Source organism: Schistocerca serialis, chromosome 11, assembly GCF_023864345.2.
Source record: "Schistocerca serialis cubense isolate TAMUIC-IGC-003099 chromosome 11, iqSchSeri2.2, whole genome shotgun sequence".
Lineage (NCBI taxonomy): Eukaryota > Metazoa > Arthropoda > Insecta > Orthoptera > Acrididae > Schistocerca > Schistocerca serialis.
This window is the reverse complement of record NC_064648.1, coordinates 120,245,575-120,268,999: the sequence shown is the minus strand read 5'-3', so window position 1 is coordinate 120,268,999 and position 23,425 is coordinate 120,245,575. Positions and strand designations below refer to the sequence as shown.

At 43.0% G+C, this 23,425-nt stretch overlaps 1 protein-coding gene across 1 annotated transcript in view; it reads right to left on the bottom strand.

Moving 5' to 3' along the window:
* LOC126427365 (coiled-coil domain-containing protein 50) overlaps positions 1-23,425 on the bottom strand; it is a 177,663-nt gene that overhangs the window by 57,998 nt on the left and 96,240 nt on the right. The gene's annotated exons all lie outside the window — the stretch shown is intronic.

Below are 23,425 nucleotides of genomic sequence, written 5' to 3'. Positions count from 1 at the left end.
AAAAGTCTACGTACCTACACATCGGCAGCACAAAAGTCTACGTACCTACACATCGGCAGCACAAAAGTCTACGTACCTACACATCGGCAGCACAAAAGTCTACGTACCTACACATCGGCAGCACAAAAGTCTACGTACCTACACATCGGCAGCACAAAAGTCTACGTACCTACACATCGGCAGCACAAAAGTCTACGTACCTACACATCGGCAGCACAAAAGTCTACGTACCTACACATCGGCAGCACAAAAGTCTACGTACCTACACATCGGCAGCACAAAAGTCTACGTACCTACACATCGGCAGCACAAAAGTCTACGTACCTACACATCGGCAGCACAAAAGTCTACGTACCTACACATCGGCAGCACAAAAGTCTACGTACCTACACATCGGCAGCACAAAAGTCTACGTACCTACACATCGGCAGCACAAAAGTCTACGTACCTACACATCGGCAGCACAAAAGTCTACGTACCTACACATCGGCAGCACAAAAGTCTACGTACCTACACATCGGCAGCACAAAAGTCTACGTACCTACACATCGGCAGCACAAAAGTCTACGTACCTACACATCGGCAGCACAAAAGTCTACGTACCTACACATCGGCAGCACAAAAGTCTACGTACCTACACATCGGCAGCACAAAAGTCTACGTACCTACACATCGGCAGCACAAAAGTCTACGTACCTACACATCGGCAGCACAAAAGTCTACGTACCTACACATCGGCAGCACAAAAGTCTACGTACCTACACATCGGCAGCACAAAAGTCTACGTACCTACACATCGGCAGCACAAAAGTCTACGTACCTACACATCGGCAGCACAAAAGTCTACGTACCTACACATCGGCAGCACAAAAGTCTACGTACCTACACATCGGCAGCACAAAAGTCTACGTACCTACACATCGGCAGCACAAAAGTCTACGTACCTACACATCGGCAGCACAAAAGTCTACGTACCTACACATCGGCAGCACAAAAGTCTACGTACCTACACATCGGCAGCACAAAAGTCTACGTACCTACACATCGGCAGCACAAAAGTCTACGTACCTACACATCGGCAGCACAAAAGTCTACGTACCTACACATCGGCAGCACAAAAGTCTACGTACCTACACATCGGCAGTACAAAAGTTGACGTATCTGCCTATAAAAATAGCGGCTGCACAAGGTACAGAAATCGCCCGTTTTTGAGTTGCATATTCAGGTATTCCTTTATTATTAGATATTCTCTACATTAACAAGTTAGCTGCCTGCTTGTTCCACTTTTAGAGTGAGAATTTAAAGGAAAATGCTGTACGTTCGCGCTTGGCAATAACCACTTTGCCAACAATAGTAACCGCAGGATAGCGTCCAGTAATGTAAGGTGTCATATCGAATTTGTCAGGAGTACTTCCTGTCGACTTCACGGCTTTTTGATTTCTGCCAACGCCAGAGCTAGCAGTTGCGTCAAAATTGCGTGGTGAAGTTAAACGATGCACCCATTACGTCAGCTTTTCAGCCCTCTCACGTCTCTACCCGCCGTGAAGATCAATCTAACCATTTAGATTTTTGTTCATTTTCAGCACTGTTCTTGAAGAGTGCCAGTGCGAAGACACTAGCTGCGTTTTTTTTAACGATCTAGTGTGCTATTTCTTCACATCAAAAATCTTTTTTTCATTCACCCACCTCGCCACCACTGCAGTCTCAGTTCTTTTCTGCCACATACACACACAGTCAAAGAGACTGGACGCGGTTGAAGTTCAGAAAGCAGTAACACTCCACACAGTTAAAGTTGTGTTCTACTACAAATTCAAAACAATAACCTCAAATATTTTCTGAAAACTGAACTATAAAAAATACTGGCACTCTACATTGCCGTTTTGGTATTGATATGTTGGCGTATCAGATGAGAATATGGGCGACATATCGATATTTTTGGGAGATTCGTTAAATCGACAGCACTACACAGCTAAACCCTGCGCCACAGTACCGTAGAATGGCGCTAGACTAGGTAACGCAAAATCGCGCAGTCCACTGTAAAGTGGACTATCGTACGGTAATTCTTTTACTGCATCTGAAGGGGAACAGCGCTGCAACGATACATGTCTAGTATGATGGGAGTATGACGACAGTAACATGCCAACTGGTTGGCCGGCGAAAACACTTCTACGGTGGCCAAACAAGTCTTTGACTAACAGGTAAAACGTTGTCGTGTCAAAACGAGGAGACGTGGGGACCAGACTAGGGATGGGAAGAACTAGCCAGGAAAAACCGATACCGGTATTTTAGTTCTGAATAACCGGTATTTTTCGGCATTTTCTTGGCCTCTGTTGCAAAAGGTCTATTGACAGTCACCATGGGTTTAGGAAACATCGTTCCTGTGAAACAACTAGCTCTTTATTCACATGAAGTGCCGAGTGCTATTGACAAGGGATTACAGATCGATTCCGTATTTCTGGATTTCCGGAATGCTTTTGACCCTGTACCATACAAGCGGCTTGAAGTGAAACTGCGTGCTTATGGCATATCGTCTCAGTTATGTGACTGGATTTGTGATTTCCTGTCAGAGGGGTCACAGTTCGTTGTAATTTACGGAAAGTCATCGAGTAAAACAGAAGCGATTTCTGGCGTTCCCCAAGGAAGTGTTATAGGCCCTTTGCTGTTCCTTATCTATATAAACGATTTGGGAGACAATCTGAACAGCCGTCTTCGGTTGTTTGCAGATGACGCACTCGTTTATCGACTAATAAAGTCATCAGAAGATCAAAACAAACTGCAAAAAATTTAGGAAAGATATCTGAATGGTGCGAAAAGTGGCAGTTTACCCTAAATAACGAAAAGTGGAAGGTCATATAGATGAGTACTAAAAGGAACTCAAACTTCGGTTGTACGATAAATCAGTCTGATCTAAAAGCCGTAAATTCAACTAAATATCTAGGAATTACAACAACGAACATCAAATTGGAAGGAACAAGTAGAAAATGTTGTTGGGAAGGCTAACCAAAGTCTGCGTTTTATTGGCAGGACACTTACAAAATGTAACAGACCAACTAAGGAGACTGCTTACACTACGCTTCTCCGTCCTCTTTTAGAATACTGCTGCGCGGTGTGGGATCATTACCAGATAGGACTGACTGAGTACATCGAAAAAGTTCAAAGAAAGGCAGCACGTTTTGTATCATCGCGAAATATGGGAGAGAGTGTCAAAGAAATGATACAGGGTTTGGGCTGGAAATCATTAAAAGAAAGGAGTTTTACGTTGTGACAATCTTGTCACGAAATTCCAATCACCAACTATCTCCTCCGAATGCGAAAATATTTTGTTGACACCGACCTACATAGGGACGAACGATCACCACGATAAAGTAAGGGAAATCAGAGCTCGTATTGAATGATATAGGTGTTCATTCCTTCCGCGCGCTATACGAGTTTGGAATAATGAATTGTGAAGGTGGTTCGATGAACCCTCTGCCATGCACTTTAATGTGATTTGCAGAGTATCCATGTAGATGGAGATGTTGACGACTAACCGGATAAAAAACAATTAGCCGTCGCTTGGGCAGAATTTTTTCTATCCTTAATTAATGACGTGCAGACCTTATCGCACTACAACTGAGGTAATGGCTTTGCAGCCATCTTATTCAGGTAGAAGTTGTGAGAGCAGTTGAGAAGGCAACATTTTTAATACGACACTGTAGTGTGAGGTACCAATGACATTTGTTTGGTACGGGTATCGCGAGAAAGGCATCCTACATGGTGTTCCTTTTCCGCGATTGGCTGCTGCTTCCGGAGTTGCGCGCCAAAACGATAATTCTCTGTTAACTACAGGAAAAACTAAACAGCGTATTTACTCGCATCTCTAAGAATTTTTCAATAGCGGGCTACCATTCCATTATTTCACAAGTACAAGATCACATTTATTTATCATCCATTTCATATCACATAACTTTAATGACACTATAACAATACTCATTTTGCACACTTATCAATCATGGCTCTTACGCTGCGAATTTTTTGGGTCATTTAGAATCCTCGCGTCTCTCTCTTCTAGACGTACATAGAACAGCCGTAACTGAAATGGAAACTGCGTCTGGAAAATCCCGAGGATAATTAAACCTTTACGCTGCTAATATTTCTGGTAATGAAAGCAGTTGAGTGGAGGGAGGTTTTACACTTTGCATCAACGATGCCCTTACGTTCCCTTACAAACTTAGAAACTAACATCACTTCTGACGAAGACTGTACAAACGCTGTGGCAGCTTTTCTAGTTCCGCTATCACAGGTATTTAGAATTATTACTGTATCGAATGACTGACTATATGGTTCAGATATTACATAGCGTGTGTTTAGAATCCGTATTTTAAACATAAACCATGGTATTGTGTGGTAATATGTGTTGTGATTCTCGAATCACACTATCAATATTTTCAAACTTGCTCCATTAATTTAAACTAAACTCAAAGGAAGAACATAGGTACAACATGCTTAATACTGACTGTTTTGCTGGGATGACATTTTGCCTGCGGGCAAGGGTGCTTTTTGTACATCATGCAAAAACTGAGGAAGAATCGTCAGAAGTATTACGAGGGTCACTCCAGAAGAAATGCACCCTTTTTTTAAAAAATCTATCTTATTCTACGTGTTTGAAAGTTTTACAGTGTGTAGATACATCCTTTAGGAACAATATTACACATAATTTCCATCCTCTCAACTGCCTTACGCCATCGTGGAACGAGCGCCTGTATACCCGCACTGTAAAATTCTGGACCAGCCTGTTGGAGCCACTGTTTGGCAGCGTGCACATGGCAGTCATCATCTCCAAACCTTGTTCCACAAAGAGTGTCCTTCAGTTTACCAAAGAGATGATAGTCCCACGGAGCCAGGTCAGGACTGTAAGGCGGGTGTTTCGGTGTCGCCCATCCGAGTTTTGTGATCGCTTCCACGGTTTTTTGACCGACATGTGGCCGTGCATTGTCGTGCAACAGCAAAACTTCTCAGTCGAGCTTGAAGTTTCTGCAGTGTCATCACATATGCATCAGAATTTATGGTGGTTCCACTTGGCACGATGTCCACAAGCAAGAGTCTTTCGGAATCGAAAAACACCGTAGCCGTAACTTTTCCAGCAGAAGGTGTGGTTCTGAATTTTTCCTTGGGTGAATTTGCACGATGCCACTCCATTGATTGCCTCCCGTCTCTGGTGAAAAACGATGCAGACACGTTTCATCACTTGCCACAATTCTTCCAAGAAATTCATCTCCACCATTCTCGTACTGTTCGAAAAGTTCGCTGCATACCATTTTTCTTGTTTCTCTGTGAGCCACTGTCAGCATCCTGGGAACCCACCTGGCACAAACCTTTAACGCCAACACTTTCAGTATTCTGCGAAGATATCTTTCCCCTATCCCGACGTAGCGTGACAATTCGTTCACTGTTATGCGTCTGTCAGCAGTCGCTAATTCGTTAACTCTCTGCACATTGTCTGGAGTGTGTGCAGTACGAGGCCTGCCGCTGCGAGGACAATCCTCAATATCGCCGTGCCCGCTTTCGTCACGTAACCTGCTCGCCCACCGACTAACTGTACTGCGATCGACAGCAGCATCTCCGTACACCTTTTTCAACCTCTTGTGGATGTTTCACACTGTCTCGTTTTCACAGCACAGGAATTCTATGACAGCACGTTGCTTCTGACGAATGTCAAGTGTAGCAGCCATCTTGAAGACATGCTGTGACGGCGCCACTCACGGGAACAGATTGAACTAAGTTTGAAAACAAGCGGGGAGGATGTATCTACACACTGTTAAACCTTCACACATGCAGAATGAAAACTATTTTTACAAAAATAGTGTGCAAATCTTTTAGAGTTACCCTCGTATATCCCTCCTACTTCGACCGTCATAAATTACTTTGCTGCCCAAATAGCAAAACAATTGCTACTTAAACTACCTAGTTTCCTAATCTGATACCCTCAGCATCGTCTAATTTAGTTAGACAGAGTATTACCATTTCCGGTAACTGTCAGCTGGGTTACTGAAACATCACATTAGGGCCTCACAAACAGTCGCCCATACAGGCGAGAACACATTTCTTTGTTGTTCACTCCTTGCTCACGACTATAGACAGTGTAGCATCTACGGTGATTAATCGCGTAATTGCATGAGTAGCAGAAGTAATAGCGGAGGGATACAAGCCGTGAATGTTAACTGTGACAAACCGCAGTTACCGGAAAGTAGCATTCTCAGAAATCACTGATACAGGAAAGTCGCAAGTTAGCGCGAGACAAACACGTCGCGGCAGAGTTGCCAGTAGTTGCACTGCCGCCTCGCGACTTGCGGAACGCACTGTGGCCAGGTGCGCCGCGCCTCCCCTGGGGCTGACAAAGAGGCACAGGTGGTCGCTGGTACGGCGTCACCTGACTCCTGGGGGAAGCGTTGTCAATTACAGGGTAACTCCTGCCTTCCCACGGCGACCCGCCGACTCCACGCACAACCATCACGCGCTCCTCCGCATTATCGTGCTGCCAACACAGCCACAAAAAAAGTGCAAGAAACCTACCCTGAAAAGGTTTCGCTAGTTTATGCTGCGACAGAACAGTCCTCGCGTAGGCGAAAATCACAATCCAACGCGAATATTGTTCGCAGCTGAAGACTAAATACAGGTTGAAGGTAAAGGATGACCCGATTTTTAAAAATCTGAACTTATGTTATTTGAGATACAGTGAATCATCATAATATCTGGACATGATACGTTAACCATGTTGCGTAACTCCATTCGTAACAAAAATCAAAACGTAATTATTTTATTCTGTGATGTGTCTTGTAAATAAATGCATAAGCTTTATTACCATAACGTACACAAGTTCTTTTATAATACTATTTAAGTAGAAATCGGTCATATTCACATTACTTTAATATTCGGACTCTTTGGAGAACTAATCATTTCAAGACAAGATTTTTGGAAATATGGACCTCGCCGTTGGTGGGGGAGGCTTGCGTGCCTCAGCGATACAGATGAGGCCAGACAAACGTGTGTTTCCTGAAGATGGGCAGCAGTCTGAACGATTGACTGATCTGGCCTTGTAACACTAACCAAAACGGCCTTGCTATGCTGGTACTGCGAACGGCTCAAAGCAAGGGGAAACTACAGCCGCAATTTTTTCTGAGGGCATGCAGCTTCACTGTATGGTCAAATCATGATGGCGTCCTCTTGGGTAAAGTATTCCGGAGGTAAAATAGTCCTCCATTCGGATCTCCGGGCGGGGACTACTCAAGAGGACGTCGTTATCAGGAGAAAGAGAACTGGCGTTCTACGGATCGGAGCGTGGAATGTCAGATCCCTTAATCGGGCAGGTAGGTTAGAAAATTTAAAAACGGAAATGGAAAAGTTAAATATAGTGGGAATTAGTGAAGTTCGGTGGCAGGAGGAACAAGACTTTTGGTCAGGTGATTACAGGGTTATAAATACAAAATCAAATAGGGGTAATGCAGGAGTAGGTTTAATAATGAATAAAAAAATAGGAGTGCGGGTAAGCTACTATAAACAGCATAGTGAACGCATTGTGGCCGAGACAGACACGAAGCCCACGCCTGCTACAGTAGTACAAGTTCATATGCCAACTAGCTCCGCAGATGAAGAGATTGATGAAATGTATGAAGAGAGAAAAGTTATTCGGATAGTGAAGAGAGACGAAAATTTAATAGTCATGGGTGACCGGAATTCGAGGAGAAGGGAAAGAAGGAAATGTAGTAGGTGAATATGGAATGGGAGTAAGGAATGTAAGACGAAGCCGCCTGGTAGAATTTTGCACATAGCATAAATTAATCATAGCTAACACTTGGTTCAAGAATCATGAAAGAAGGTTGTATACATGGAAAAAGTCTGGAGATACTAGAAGATATCAGATTATATAATGGTAAGATTTGGGAACCAGGTTTTAGACTAAGACATTTCCAGGGGCAGATGTGCACTGACCACAATCTATTCCTTATGAATAGTAGATTAGAATTGGAGAAACTGCAAAACGGTGGGAATTTAAGGAGATGGGAGCTGGATAAACTGGCTAAACCAGAGGTACCAATTTTAAGGAGAGCATAAGGGAACAACTGACAGGAATGGGGGAAAGAAATACAGGAGAAGAACGGGTAGCTTTGAGGGATGAAGTAGTGAAGGCAGCAGAGGATAAAGTAGGTAAAAAGACGAGGGCCAGTAGAAATCCTTGGGTAGCCGAAGAAATATTGAATTTATTTGATGAAAGGAGAAAATATAAAAATGCAGTAAATATAGCAGGCAAAAAGGAATACAAACGTCTCAAAAATGAGATCGACAGTAAGTGCAAAATGGCTAAAGGACAAATGTAAGGATGTAGAGGCTTATCTCACTAGGGGTAAGATAGATATTGCCCACAGGAAAATTAAAGTGACCTTTGGAGAAAAGAGAACCACTTGTATGAATATCAAGAGCTCAGATGGAATCCCAGTTCTAAGCAAAGAAGGGAAAGCAGAAAGGTGGAAGGAGTATATAGAGGGTCTATACAAGGGTGATGTACTTGAGGACAATATTATGGAAATGGAAGAGGATGTAGATGAAGATGAAATGGGAGATATGATACTGCGTGAAGAGTTTGAAAGAGCAATGAAAGACCTAAGTCGAAACAAGGCCCCGGGAGTAGACAACATTCCATTGGAACTACTGACAGCCTTGAGAGAGCCAGTCCTGACAAAACTACCATCTGGTGAGCAAGATGTATGAGACAGGTGAAGTACCTTCAAACTTCAAGAAGAATATAATAATTCCCATCCCGGAGAAAGCAGGTGTTCACAGATGTAAACGTTACCGAACTATTAGTAAGCCACGGCTGCAAAATACTAACACGAATTCTTTACAGACTAATGGGAAAACTGGTAGAAGCCGACCTCAGGGAGGGTCAGTTTGGATTCCGCAGAAATATTGGAACACGTGAGGCAATACTGACCTTATGACTTATCATAGAAGAAAGATTAACGAGACGCAAACCTACGTTTATAGCATTTGTAGATTTGGAGAAAGCTTTTGACAATGTTGACTGTAATTCTCTCTTCCAAATTCTGAAGGTGGCAGGGGTAAAATACAGGGAGCGAAAGGCTATTTACAATTTGTACAGAAACCAGATGGCGGTTGTAAGATGCTATTCAATCTGTATATTGAGCAAGCAGTAAAGGAAACAAAAGAAAAATTCGGAGTAGGTATTAAAATCCATGGAGAAGAAATAAAGCCTTTAGGTTCGCCGATGACATTGTAATTCTGTCAGAGACAGCAAAGGACATGGAAGAGCAGTTGAACAGAACGGACAGTGTCTTGAGGAGGATATAAGATGATCAACAACAAAAGCAAAATGAGGATAATGGAATGTAGTCGAATTAAGTCGGGTGATGCTGAAGGAATTAGATTAGGAAATGAGACACTTAAAGTAGTAAAGGAGTTTTGCTATTTGGGGAGCAAAATAACTAATGATGGTCGAAGTAGAGAGGATATAAAATGTAGACTGGCAATGGCAAGGAAAGGAAAGCGTTTCTGAAGAAGAGGAAATTGTTAACATCGAGTAGAGATTTAAGTGTCAGGAAGTCATTTCTGAAAGTATTTGTATGGAGTGTGGCCATGTATGGAAGTGAAACATGGACGATAAATAGTTTGGACAAGAAGAGAATAGAAGCATTCGAAATGTGGTGCTACAGAAGAATGCTGAAGATAAGGTGGGTAGATCACATAACTAATGAGGAGGTATTGAATAGGATTGGGGAGAAGAGGAGTTTGTGGCACAACTTGACAAGAAGAAGGGACCGGTTGGTAGGACATGTTCGGAGGCATCAAGGGATCACAAATTTGGTACTGGAGGGCAGTGTGGAGGGTAAAAATCTTAGGGGGAGACCAAGAGATGAATACACTAAGCAGATTCAGAAGGATGTAGGCTGCAGTAGGTACTGGGAGGTGAAGAAGCTTGCACGGGATAGAGTAGCATGGAGAGCTGCATCAAACCAGTCTCAGGACTGATGACTGAAACAACCGTTTCAATATCTGGTCGGGTAGCCATCTGTTTAATCACTTCTTTCAAACGCTGCGGCACACTGCAAATGATCTTTTAGTCCGCATGTAGAAGGTCCCATTCTTTTAATCGACGTTCCTAAGTTTTCTTGGACGATACTGATCTTTGTCTAATACGTCACTCTCGTTCTCACCACACCCACTCAATGGGGTTCAGATCTGGTGACTGAGGTGATGGTTGTAAGATTTTTGGGGCAATTGCACAACAAATATTCCTGCACCAAACGAGCCATATGTTTCGGATCATTGTCCTGGTAAAACTTTAACGTCTTTCATATCCCCACGGTTACAGCACCTTTCCGTGGATTGTTCTTTAATATGTTCAAATTGACATATTTCTCCATAGTACTCTGAACAATTCGCCCGGTCCAAATATCCGTGTACAACCTCAGACAAGAACGCTGCCACCTCCATCCTTTACAGTCGGTTTAATATTTGTGACTAAATTCTTCGTTCTTCCGCCACTCCATGCTTCGTCCATCCGACCCAAAAACGTTAAATTTGCTTCCGTCGGCAAAAATGACGTTCCACCATATTTAATCGTTCGCAATGAACTCCCTGGCAAAGTACAATCTTCTGTTCTTTCGATTCTGTTCATTCACATACGGTTTCTTCCTGGCCACGCTTCCATTGCGACCACTTTCATTCAATGCTCTGCGAGTCGTTTGAGAACGTACCTCCTTGCCTTTCTCACGTGCTAATCTGGGTGCACTGTGTGTAGGGTCCTTAATTTCCCCGTGTTAGCTGCCTTTTGTCACTTGTCCGGCCCTTCTGCGGTATAGAGTCGACACGGTCCTCATTTTTTAATCGTCTGACATCAGCCAGCGTTCTCTTATGTTGAGCGTGGCAGCAATTTGTCTATTTTACCTTTCCTGTTGTGAAAAATGAAATTGTCGTAGCTCAAAACTAGTTTTAGCTTTGAGGCATCGTACCAACCTCCTGGACACTCCGCCGCGCTTGTAAACACACACTGCCCACCCTGTAAGTATTTACCCCGGTGTGAACGGTGAAAACAAGTGCGGCACTGCCATCTGCCCGGATATTAAAGTAGCGTGACCATTGAAGAGTGCTTTAACTCGATCTTATTTCACAAGTGGAATACGTTGTGTAATCATCATTCATACTATATACTAGGCATCTACCTTCATGTAATACGTGGAGATATAGCCCTGAGTCTGACAGGCGTCTAAGGTGTGCGCCAGAGTTTCATTAAGAGTCTGCTTGTCACTGCACTTTCCCACAGTTTGAGACAGAACGGCTTCATTTACCAACCAGATGGGGCGCCGCCACACTGGGATATGGAAGTGCGGAATTTTTAAATCAAAAAATTCCTGAACTATGGATCGGTCGCATTGGATCAAATGATTCAGCTTTATATTACTGGCCTCCAAAGTCACTAGAGATAAAGTGATTATTTCTTATGGGGTTTATAAGAAACTATGTGCTTCCGTTACCAACAACAACTGTATAAGTAGGCTGTTTAGGTTTTTGTGTTGGTAAAGCCACATAGCGCTCTGTATGAAGATCACTTTTCGCTCGTGTAGTGTTGGGCAGTTGGATGTTAACAGCACGTAGCGTTGCGCAGTTGGAGGTTCCTGGACGTGTGTCCGCCAGAAAAAGGAAATTTGTAAAGATGGTTGTCATAACACTTAAGGTAAATAGATTGTTCTCTATCAAAATCTTTCATTTGCTAACTATGCCTATCAGTAGTTAGTGCCTTCCGTAGTTACAATCTTATTTAGCTAGCAGGATTGGCGCTCGCTGTATTTCCGTAGTTCTAGTCACTAAGATTTTTGTGAGGTGATTCATGTAAGGTATAGGTTATTGTTAGTCACGGCCATTCTTTTGTATGGATTATTGAAAGATTGCGTTGCGCTAAAATATTGTGTGTCGCTTTAGTGATCAGAGTAAGAGAAAACTGGTTGAATACGTTTAGTTTTGCTAAGCTGTTTGAAAACTAAATAACGTTGAAGTTGACCAGCACAGACATTCATAATTTTTCTAGGGGGCCGTTTCACAATGAATGGACTAAGACATCGCGTAACAGCAGCTGTTGAAGCTGTAACTCAAGACATGCTCGCTGCAGTATTTGAACAAGGAAAAGCAGAGTTTCCCTTTCACACAAAAAAAGGGAATTGTAATGTTTATTAGTTTCTGGAATATAGACGTGCCAAACTGGATGATTCATTTTGTACAGCTTTTAAGCATAGACACTGCAGAATGTATGTATCTTTTACTGTACGCGCCGTTTAAGAAGGCGTTTTTCGAAATTGCATCCCTAAGGGAGACAAAAGGGATGAAGGGTTTTTTGAAAAATTTACCTATTAAGGAAATTGTGAAAGCTAGGCCTACGGCAACTGGTTTTTGTAACTAACGCACACAGCTTTTTCACACGTCACTGTCGAACGCTGGCGGGATATACAGTAGAATGCAGGTCATAAAACAGGAGGAGAAAATGTGGCGCCCGGGCGGCTTCGTGCATTCAGTTTTTTTATCCGCTCATTATCGACGTAGCAGCTGACAGTTCCAGTGCTGTGATGTATTTCTCTTATTCGGATACGAAGGAGTTAAGGGATTACTAGACGAGTGTCTTCAGTATTCAATAGTAGGGAGGAATACCTGCAGTATGCTTTTGCATCACACACACACACACACACACACACACACACACACACACACACACACAGGTCGCTCTGATGAAAATTCCTAACTTACGCATTGGGTAATTTTTCTCTCTTGTTTGTGTGCCATGCCTAGTGAGAACGAGAGCATTTTATGCTTTTCGCTTGTTGACCTAACAAGGGAACCTCCCCATCGCATCCCCCTCAGATTTACTTTTAAGTTGGCACAGTGGATAGGCCTTGAGAAACTGAACACAAATCAATGGAGAAAACAAGAAGTTGTGTGGAACTATGAAAAAAATGAAATATACAAACAGTAGTCCATGCGCAAGATTGGCAACTTCAAGGATAGTGTCAGCTCAGGAGCGCCGTGGTCCCACGGTTAGCGTGAGCAGCTGTGGAACGACAGAACCTTGGTTTAAGTCAAAAACTGTAGTGCGATAGCCAATCTCGTTGCAAAATGACACTCAGTCATTCATAAAAGTATCGTTCGTACCAAGCTGCGGGCGAATTCCTTTTAAACGGTACGTTCAAAATAGTGTTCCAGCATTCTGGAAAGCTATGTATCCAGCATCAGATGCAGATTTACTTAAAAAAAAACACGTTCGCAAACCCCCATTCCTCTTTCTCGTTAACTTTTGTCCTGGTGAAGTGGAAATGGAAGAGCCGCACTCACTACCGCTCGCCTTAGTCAATTTCGCGACGGTAATGTGGCTCGTGTGCACACTTTTGGTCCGAAAGGGAATAATTCAAGCTGGGTTTGATAATTCAAGCTGGGTTTCAGATTCCGAAATTTAGAAAAGACTATGCCTATAAAACGTTACAAAACAATCATGCGTCGATGACGAGATACGTAATTACCGCTACGTCCGAACTACCAGACAAAGTCTACGACTAACCGAGAGATTTTTGTACTCTCTCTTCGATGCCTAATTCCATAGCCGAATGAGTTAACTCCACTAAGATATTTTAAAAGTAATGTCAGTTATTTAGTACTAACCTCCACTACATCCTCTCTAACGCTACCTCCGAGATAGCATAAGCACATTCTGCCGTGCCACGAAAACCCCCATTTGACGAACCGCCACGTGCGCCAACGCCATCTATGGAGCACTATCCAGCAACTACCCGCCTACAGCGGAAGACCGTGCGCTCTGCCGTCGAGATTTAGTACTTGAACGTAATCTACCGCGCGCATTTCCTCAATTAGTTCTTACGTACAACTGCATTTCGTTGACATCACTGTTTTGCCCGAAGGACCGAATGGCCAACTATGAATGTTTCTTGGAAAGAGGCTATCAATGTTATCAGCTTTAAGTGCTACGTATGGCACGACACTTATCCGCTCGTCTATTAGTCCACTATCTTACCTCATCAACCTGACTTGTTTAAGGGGTGGTGGGGGGTGGTGGTAGAACGTCAAACGGGCCGACTTGGAGCAGGAGAGGCACCACAGGACATTTCAATTTGCACTGTCTATACTTTTACCAATTAATTCATAAATGACCAGGAAGAATTCAGAATTCACTCATAGCAGTATAAGTTTGAAAACATAACGAAGTAATTTTTTTTTTACATGTGAAATTTCATTTTTTTCCACTTAATAATGGCAGCATTTGTTGCTATAGGTACACTTTTCTTCATAAGTAAGGGAGATGGTTCGATGAATTTTGCACAGCGTACAAACCATACTTAAAGGTGTATGAAACTAAAATTTTCCAAATCTATTAAAAACTGTGGTAAAAATTTAGGTAATTAACTACAAAGTGTGTTTTTTCTAAACATCAAGTTTAAAATATAACGGCTCATTCGTTTTTTCATAAATTAAATTCTAGAGTTTCATACACCATCTGTAAGTATGGTATGTATGCTGTGCAAAATTCATCGAAGAATCTCTAACTTATGAAGAAAAGTGTACCTATAGGAACAAATGCAGCCATTAGAAAGTGAAAATGAAATTTCACGCGTAAAAAAAATTATTTTTTCGAGCTTCCACTGCTCTGAGTATGAATCATGAATCCTTACTGGTCATACTGTTAAAGTTTTATGAATTTATTGGTAAAAGTATAGACAGTGGAAATTAAAATGTCCTGTGATGCCTCTCCTGCTCCAAGTCGGCCCGTTTGACGTCCTACCCCCCTTAAAACTGGGTGTCGTTTTGAACATGTGAAACTCACCGTCTGAACTGGAATGTGCTGAAATTAAAATTATCCGGGCTATTGTGTCGTGGTGTTCTGTTAGATAAGCCTGTGTTTCGTCCGTCTGCCGAAGTCATCTTCATGGAGGGAAGGTCGTGAATGATGTCTCTTCGAAGTGAAACAACCCGAACAATTTAATATTACCCTCTATGGCCGTGAAAATCTTCAAAATGCAATGTGTGTAATAATGTTAGGCCTGACGCAACACTTTTGAAAAACGATTGATTAAAATACACTTTCACAGTCGAGTTAGCGCCTCTTACTCTTACCAGTTTTAAACAAATCCCGACAACATTTTTCCCCTAACAAAAAGTGGCATCAAAAAAATGCGGTTAAGTTTGATCTGTGCCCCTTTGACACACAGTCGCGGCTCCTACTGAACAACATATAAGACGCTTTTTGTGTGATTTGCCGCCTACTTAGTTGGGTTGCTACGTGCTTGTCTCCGATGCAGCGGGCCCGGGTTTGATTCCCGGCCGTGTTGGGGATTTTCTCCGCTCGTGGACTGGGTGTTTTGTTACCATTTCATCGTCATCACCGGCACGCAAGTCGCCCAATGTGGCGTGGACTGAAGTTTAGACTTGCACTCAGCAGCTGAACTTCCCCAACGGGGCCTCCTGGCCAACAATGCCATACGCTCATTTGATTTGTGTGTCTGAATATAACCAAACCGTAAATGATACTGGGCAGAAGAGGGATGTGTGGTCATGTGTCAAACTACATCATTTATGGACAGCGATCAGAAATTAATAGCAGTAGTTATGACACGATTTTTGAATTTACCACTGCTTGTCCACAGGGTTCATCCACATGGACAATGCAGCGGAACCATCGAACTACCTTCACAATAATTCTCTATTCCACTTTGTACCAGCATGCGGAGAAAACACCTTACTTCCCTTATTTTCTTATCATGGTCGTTTCTCCCTATGTATATGAGGGTCAACAAAACCCTTTCACATTCTGACAAAGCTGGTGATTGATATTTTGTGAGAAGATTCCGCCGCAACGAAAAAATCTTGTTTTAATGATGTTCACCTAAAATCCTGTTTCATTTCGATGACACTCCCTATCTTTGAACTTTCTCGATCTAATTAGTTAATCCTATCTGGCAAAGATGTCATAACGCGCAGCAATAATAGAGGACCTGCAATTTATTTGATCAAATTTATTTGATAGTGTAATACCGGCCAAAGGCAGGCCGCGCCTCGCGCCTGCAGCAGTGTTACGCCACTGCATACACACCACACAGCCTGCTCAGTTCGCAGACTGAGGTGCTCACAGTGGATTTGCTCCACTACAAAATGTTTGAGAGATGAACATCTTTTCGACTACGACTTAGATGATAGGTAAGGAAAACTAATGTTTACAACATTTCTAGTCTTTAAGAAAGCCTTTGACAACGTTAACTGGAATATCCTCTTTCGAATTCTCAAGGTAGCAGGTGTAAAATACAGGGAGCGAAAAGGCTTTTTAGAAGTTTTAGAGAAGCCAGACAGCAGTTACAAGAAGGGAAACCGTGGTTGAGGTGGACGTGAGACAGGGTTGTAGCCTATCCTCTACTTTATTGAATCTTTGTATTGAGCAAGAAGTGAAGGAAAATAAAACTGAGTAGGGATTAAATCCAAGGAGAAGAAATAAAAACATTGAGGTTTGCTGATGACTAATTCTGTCCAGAGACAACAAGGGAGTTTGATGAGCAATTTAACAGAGTGGACAGTTGGTTAAAAAGAGGGGTTGGTGGGAAGGGACCAAACAGATCATCGGTCCCTTGGCCCAGTTAAAATAATTAGACAACTGAAAAAATAAACGAGACATACAGCACAATAACAGCAGAAAGTAAGAACCAGAAGAACGACAGCAGGAGTGGACAGTCTTAAAATCCATATAAGATCAACAAAAGCAAAACGAGGATAATGGAATGTCGTCTAACTAAATTAGGCGATGTTGAGGATATCAGATTAGGAAACTAGGTAGTTTAAGTAGCAAATGTTTTGCTATTTGGGCAGCAAAGTGATTTATGACGGTCGAAGTAGGAGGGATATACGAGGGTCACTCTAAAAGATTTGCACACTACTTTTGCAAAAATAGTTTTCATTCTGCATGTGTGAAGGTTTAACAGTGTGTAGATACATCCTCCCCGCTTGTTTTCAAACTTAGTTCAACCTGTTCCCGTGAGTGGCGCCGTCACAGCGTGTTTTCGAGATGGCTGCTACACTTGACATTCGTCAGAAGCAACGTGCTGTCATAGAATTCCTGTGCTGTGAAAACGAGACAATGGGAAACATCCACAAGAGGTTGAAAGATGTGTACGGAGATGCTGCTGTCGATCGCAGTACAGTTAGTCGGTGGGCAAGCAGGTTACGTGACGAAAGCGGGCACGGCAATATTGAGGATTGTCCTCGCAGCGGCAGGCCTCGTACTGCACACACTCCACACAATGTGCAGAGAGTTAACGAATTGGTGACTGCTGACAGACGCATCACAGTGAACGAATTGTCACGCTACGTCGGGATAGGGGAAGGAAGTGTTTGCAGAATACTGAAAATGTTGGCGTTAAAGGTTTGTGCCAGGTGGGTTCCCAGGATGTTGACAGTGGTTCACAAAGAAACAAGGAAAACGGAATGCAGCGAACTTTTTGAACAGTAAGAGAATGGTGGAGGTGAATTTCTTCGAATATTTGTGACAGGTGATGAAACATGGCTCCATCAATTTTCACCAGGGACGAAAAGCCAATTAGTGGAGTGGCATCGTGCAAATTGACCCAAGAAAATTCAAAACCATACCTTCTGCTGGAAAAGTTATGGCTGCGGTGTTTTTCGATTCCGAAGGAATCTTGCGTGTGGATATCGTGCTAAGTGGAACCACCATAAATTCTGATGCTTATGTGACGACACTGATGAAACTTGAAGCTCGACTGAGTCGTGTTCGACCACATCGGCAAAAGCAGGATGTTTTGCTGTTGCACGACAATGCACGGCCACATGTCAGTCAAAAAAACCGTGGAAGCGATCACAAAACTCGGATGGACAACACTGAAACACCCGCCTTACAGTCCTCACCTGGCTCCATGTGACTATCATCTCTTTGGGAAACTGAAAGACTCTCTTCGTGGAACAAGGTTTGAAGATGATGACTCCCTTGTGCACGCTGCCAAACAGTGGCTCCAACAGGTTGGTCCAGAATTTTACCGTGAGGGTATACAGGCAACGGTTCGAAGATGGCGTAAGGCAGTTGAGAGGGATGGAAATTATGTGGAGAAATGAAAATATTGCTCCTGAAGGATGTATATACACACTGTAAAACTTTCAAACATGTAGAATAAAAAATGGATTTAAAAAAATAGTGTGCATGTCTTTTGGAGTGAACGTCGTAAAATGTATACTGCCAATGGCAAGGAAAGAGTTTCTGAAGAGATTAACAGCGAGTACAGATTCAAGGGTCAGGAAGTCTCTTTCTGAACCTATTTGTCTGGAGTGTAGCCATGTAAGTGAAACATGGACGAGAAACAGTTTAGACAAGAAGTGAATAAGATTTCGAAAGATAGTGCCGAAGAAGAATGCTTAAGATTAGATGGAGGGGTCACGCAACTAATGAAGCACAGAATAGAATCGGGGAGAAGAATATTTGGCCCAACTTGACTGAGAAGGGATCGGTTGGTAGGACACGTTCTGCGGCATCAAAGGATCACCAATTTAGCACTGGAGGCGCGCGCGGGGAGATCAAGAGACGATGAATGCATTAGGCGTATTTAGAAAGCTCCAGGTTGCAGTGGTTGCTCTGAGATGAGGCTTACACAAGATAGAGTAGCATGCATAGCAGTCTTCGAACTCACCACCACCACCACCACCACCACCACCACCACCACCACCACAATTAGAATTACGATTATCTCCTTCCTGTGTGAGTAAACTGTCTGGCCGACATTAGATGCCTAGTGCCAGTTTAGGTGGAAATGTGGAAGGAATTGGCGATACGCACCTTATTGTCACACTTCGAAGGGCAGGGGGAACGCTTAACCTTAAGTATCGTTTTGTCATACCGTCTGCCTCTACGCTCTGAGGGTCATCGAAATTTGTTCAGTCCTGTGTACTTTAAGATGTGTTGAGATTTCTCCGCGTTCTGTTGACAACTTGAGTATATTAACATAGAAACTTCCTGTCTGCCAAACGATGTGCCAGTCCGGGACTCTAACGTAGGACCTTCGCTTTCGCGACTAAGTTCTCTTCTGACAGAGCCGTCCACGCACGACTGACTTGCCCTCGCAGCTTTGCCAGTATCTTTTCTTTTTCCAGCAGTGCTAGTACCGGAAGATATGCCGGAGAACTACTGCGAAAAGTGGAAGGTACACTACTGGCCATTAAAATTGCTACACCACGAAGATGACGTGCTACACGCGAAATTTAACGGACAGGAAGAAGATGCTGTGATATGCAAATGATTAGCTTTTCAGAGCATTCACACAAGGTTGGCGCCGGTGGCGACACCTACAACGTGTCGACATGAGGAAAGTTTCCAACCGATTTCTCATACACAAACAGCACTTGACCGGCGTTGCCTGGTGAAACGTTGTTGTGATGCCTCGTGTAAGGAGGAGAAATGCGTACCATCACGTTTCCGACATTGATAAAGGTCGGATTGTAGCCTATCGAGATTGCGGTTTATCGTAACGCGACATTGCTGCTCGCATTGGTCGAGATCCAATGAATTACATCAATATGGAATCGGTGGGTTCAGGAGCGTAATACGGAATGTAGTGCTGGATCCCAACGGCCCCGTATCACTAGCAGTCTAGATGACAGGCATCCTACCCGCATGGCCGTAACTGATCGTGCAGCCACGTCTCTTTCCCTGAGTCAACAGGTGGGGACGTTTGCAAGACAACAACCATCTGCACGAACAGTTCGACGACGTTTGCAGCAGCACTGACTATCAGCTCGGAGACCGTGGCTGCGGTTACCCTCGACGCTGCATCACAGACAGGAGCGCCTGCGATCGTGTACTCTACGACGAATCTGGGTGCACGATGGCAAAACATTTTTTCGGATGAATACAGGTTCTGTTTACAGCATCATGATGGTCGCATCCGTGTTTGGCGACATCGCGGTGAACGCACATTGGAAGCGTGTATTCGTTATCGCCATACTGGCGTATCACCCGGCGTGATGGTATGGGGTGCCACTGATTACACGTCTCGGTCACCTCTTGTTCGCACTCACGGCACTTTGAACAGTGTACGTTACATTTCAGATGTGTTACGACCCGTGGCTCTACTCTTCATTCGATCCCTGCGAAACCCTACATTTCAGCAGGATAATGCACGACCGCATGTTGCAGGTCCTGTACGGGCCTTTCTGGATACAGAAAATGTTCGACTGCTACCCTGGCCAGCACATTCTCCAGATCTCTCACAAATTGAAAACGTCTGGTCAATGGTGGCCGAGCAACTGGCTCGTCACAATACGCCAGTCACTACTCTTGATGAACTGTGGTATCGTGTGGAAGTTGCACGGGCAGCTGTACCTGTACACACCTTCCAAGCTCCGTTTGACTCAATGCCCAGTCTGGCCAGAGGTGGTGGTTCTGGGTACTGATTTCTCATTATCTATGCACCTAAATTGCGTGATAACTTAATCACGTGTCAGTCCTAGTATAATATATTTGTGGAATTAATACCCGTTTATCATCTGCATTTCTTCTTGGTGTAGCAATCTTAATGGTCAGTAGTGTAAGTGATAAGATACTGGTGAAATAAGTTTTTGAGATCCGGTCGAGGCTCAGTCTGTTGGCTCCGCCTATATTAGGGCGAAGACTATCTTTTGAAGACAAAAAAACAAAAACGAAATTGTGTCATTTGTGGCCGGGAGGCCCCCCATCAGGGAGAGTTCGGCGGCAGAGTTGCAAGTTTATTTCAGGTGACGCCACAATGGACAACTTACGTGTCGGTGATGAGGACAGCACGACACCCAGTCCACGAGCGGAGAAGGTAAACTCCGACGGGAATCGAACCCATACTCGCTACATGGTAGGCAAAGTTTTTACACTCAGCTAAGCTATTGCAGTCTAATCTGTCCATGTTTTTACACTCAAAACGCTGACTGCGCTAGATTTTTAAAATTTACAAGCAATCTGTGGAATCCTGAGGGTGAGAACTTAATTTGATGATACATTCATATGTACCGTGGCTGTCGTCACTTTTAAATGTATCTATTCTTTTTTACATTCTTTAAATGCATGATGTGTACAACCTTGACAAAATCTGTGTCTGAAATTTTAGGCCTAGATTGTAACCTTAAATTGTGTGTTCAAGTGGGACAGTTGGCGTATGTCAATTTTGATTCTTCACCATCGGAATACCAGGGGAGGGTGGTGGCTTACTTCATGCCCACCTTTTGAAAATATTTTCATCTAGTCAGTTATTTTATATTTTAAAATTTAGAAAAATTTTAAAACAATGTAGTAGAATAAATTTTCAGTAGAACTAAACCAAAAAATCTGCATTTTTTAGAATTTTGGTGGTCAAAGTTACTAGTACACGTTAACGAAGGAGTGTGTGTTGCTGTAAGGGTGTGCTAAAAGATGGTTTCACCTTATGGGCAGTACTTTCACACACATACTTTCGAATGAATGTTATAATTCAACAAGAATTATACAACTTCAAATTTTTTCGGATAGGCGTAACTCTTGTTTCCCCCACACAGCTCCATTCTTTGAACCAGATATTGCAAAGTTTATCGTAGAACTCCCTATGCTTCCGAAGAAGATGCTTTCCATAGAATCTTCCCGGCACCATGTTGTCTTTACTGACTTGAACCTAAATTATCTCCTTTCGTTCCAGAGATGTTTTACGGATACAACCAAAAGCTTTGATTCAGCCTTCACCACATGGACTGTGCATCAAGTGAATGGGTGAGACCGATGCTTGCCACATTCAACACCCGAAGAAGCACTGCTTAGTAAAGACGTGCAACATCTAGGAAGTGTCAAACGTTTTCTCCGTGATATGGCACTCATAACATGTATAGGGCCGTGCAACGGAATGCCAAGAACACAATAGTACTGAAAACGCGCTTTGTTAAGTAATGGCACATAACACTTCGCATAACAATTGTTTCACTATTCTTTGTAGACGCTTTATGTCCCATGGTGGTCCGGTCTAATGTGGGTTCCACTACTTTTAGCAGTTTTCCAGCAGCATTCGCAAAACATGTATGCAATATCTTTTAGATGCAACCTAGTTTTCCAGTACCCTTACGACGAACTTCAGCCCGCCACTTCTTCCTACAATCGAGCCTACGTGGCTCTTACATTTCACATCTCTACAGTACATAGCCAGAAGCAACATTTGCCAAATTGACGAGATCGTACGAAACTAACATGAAAACTGGCGTACAATGTCCTGCAAATAGTTTTTTCAGAAATAGGTCAAATACTTGCCTAAAGTAACATGGGTTAGATAGGCAGGGTGTGATCCCGTTAAGTACGACGAAAAATCACTGAGGGGCATTCGGTAAGGCCGGTATTACACTATCATTTTTTGTCCAAGATTTGATCAAAGATGATCAGATATTCGTCAAATTTGTTTCACACAGATATTTGACGTGGCGCTAGAAAGGGGTATTACACTGTCATTTTTCGTCATGCAGTAGTTGCATGTACCACGCAGCACTGTATTTAAAAAAAAAAAACACCTACCTGGATGAAGCAGTGAGTTTTACGACGAAACGAAGGCATTCGGCAAAATTTGTTACGTGAGCTTCTAGTGGAGGGCATAAGGCGTACAAAAATTACTTAAGAATGGATGAGCATACATTTCAACATTTGCTCAGTGAAGCGTCGTCACACTCCAAGCATAATACTTCAGAACTGCTATATCTGCAGAATAAACAGTAAGATTCCGATTTCTTGTTAGAGAGAGAGAGAGAGAGAGAGAGAGAGTGAGAGTGAGAGTGAGAGTGAGAGTGAGAGTGAGAGAGAGAGAGAGTGTGTGTGTGAGTGTGAGTGTGAGTGTGTTACTCTAGCTTACAGTACAGCACACTAATACCACAGTGCACATTTACTACAATACCTGAAACGTTGAAGCAATTCATGGAACACTATAGGACCAATATCCGAGAGTAAATATTAAATGCACTTGACGTACATTAATCTACAATAAAAATAGTTCTTAAAGTAATAATTACTTTGTGTCCCACAACTACCAAATTAATCCAAATGTATTAAGCTGATGAGACTCTTTACAATGTGGGGCATCGTGAGTGCAAAAATAGATTAATAAGATTGGAGATATATTTGCAGCCGTGGGCCTGTGACGTATCTCACGGCTAATGACCGACGCAATTTTGGTTCTCTCCAGTCTTCTTAATCTGTTTTTGTACTCACGGTGCCTTATGTTGTAAAGCACCTCTTCAGCTTCATTAATTTCTATTAATTTTGTAGTTTACGGCACACACAAACTAAACTTCGTAGCCATGTTTACAGACACACTATAGTGACAGAACGCTGCAGCGATGCTAGCGCTTCAAGTGGTAA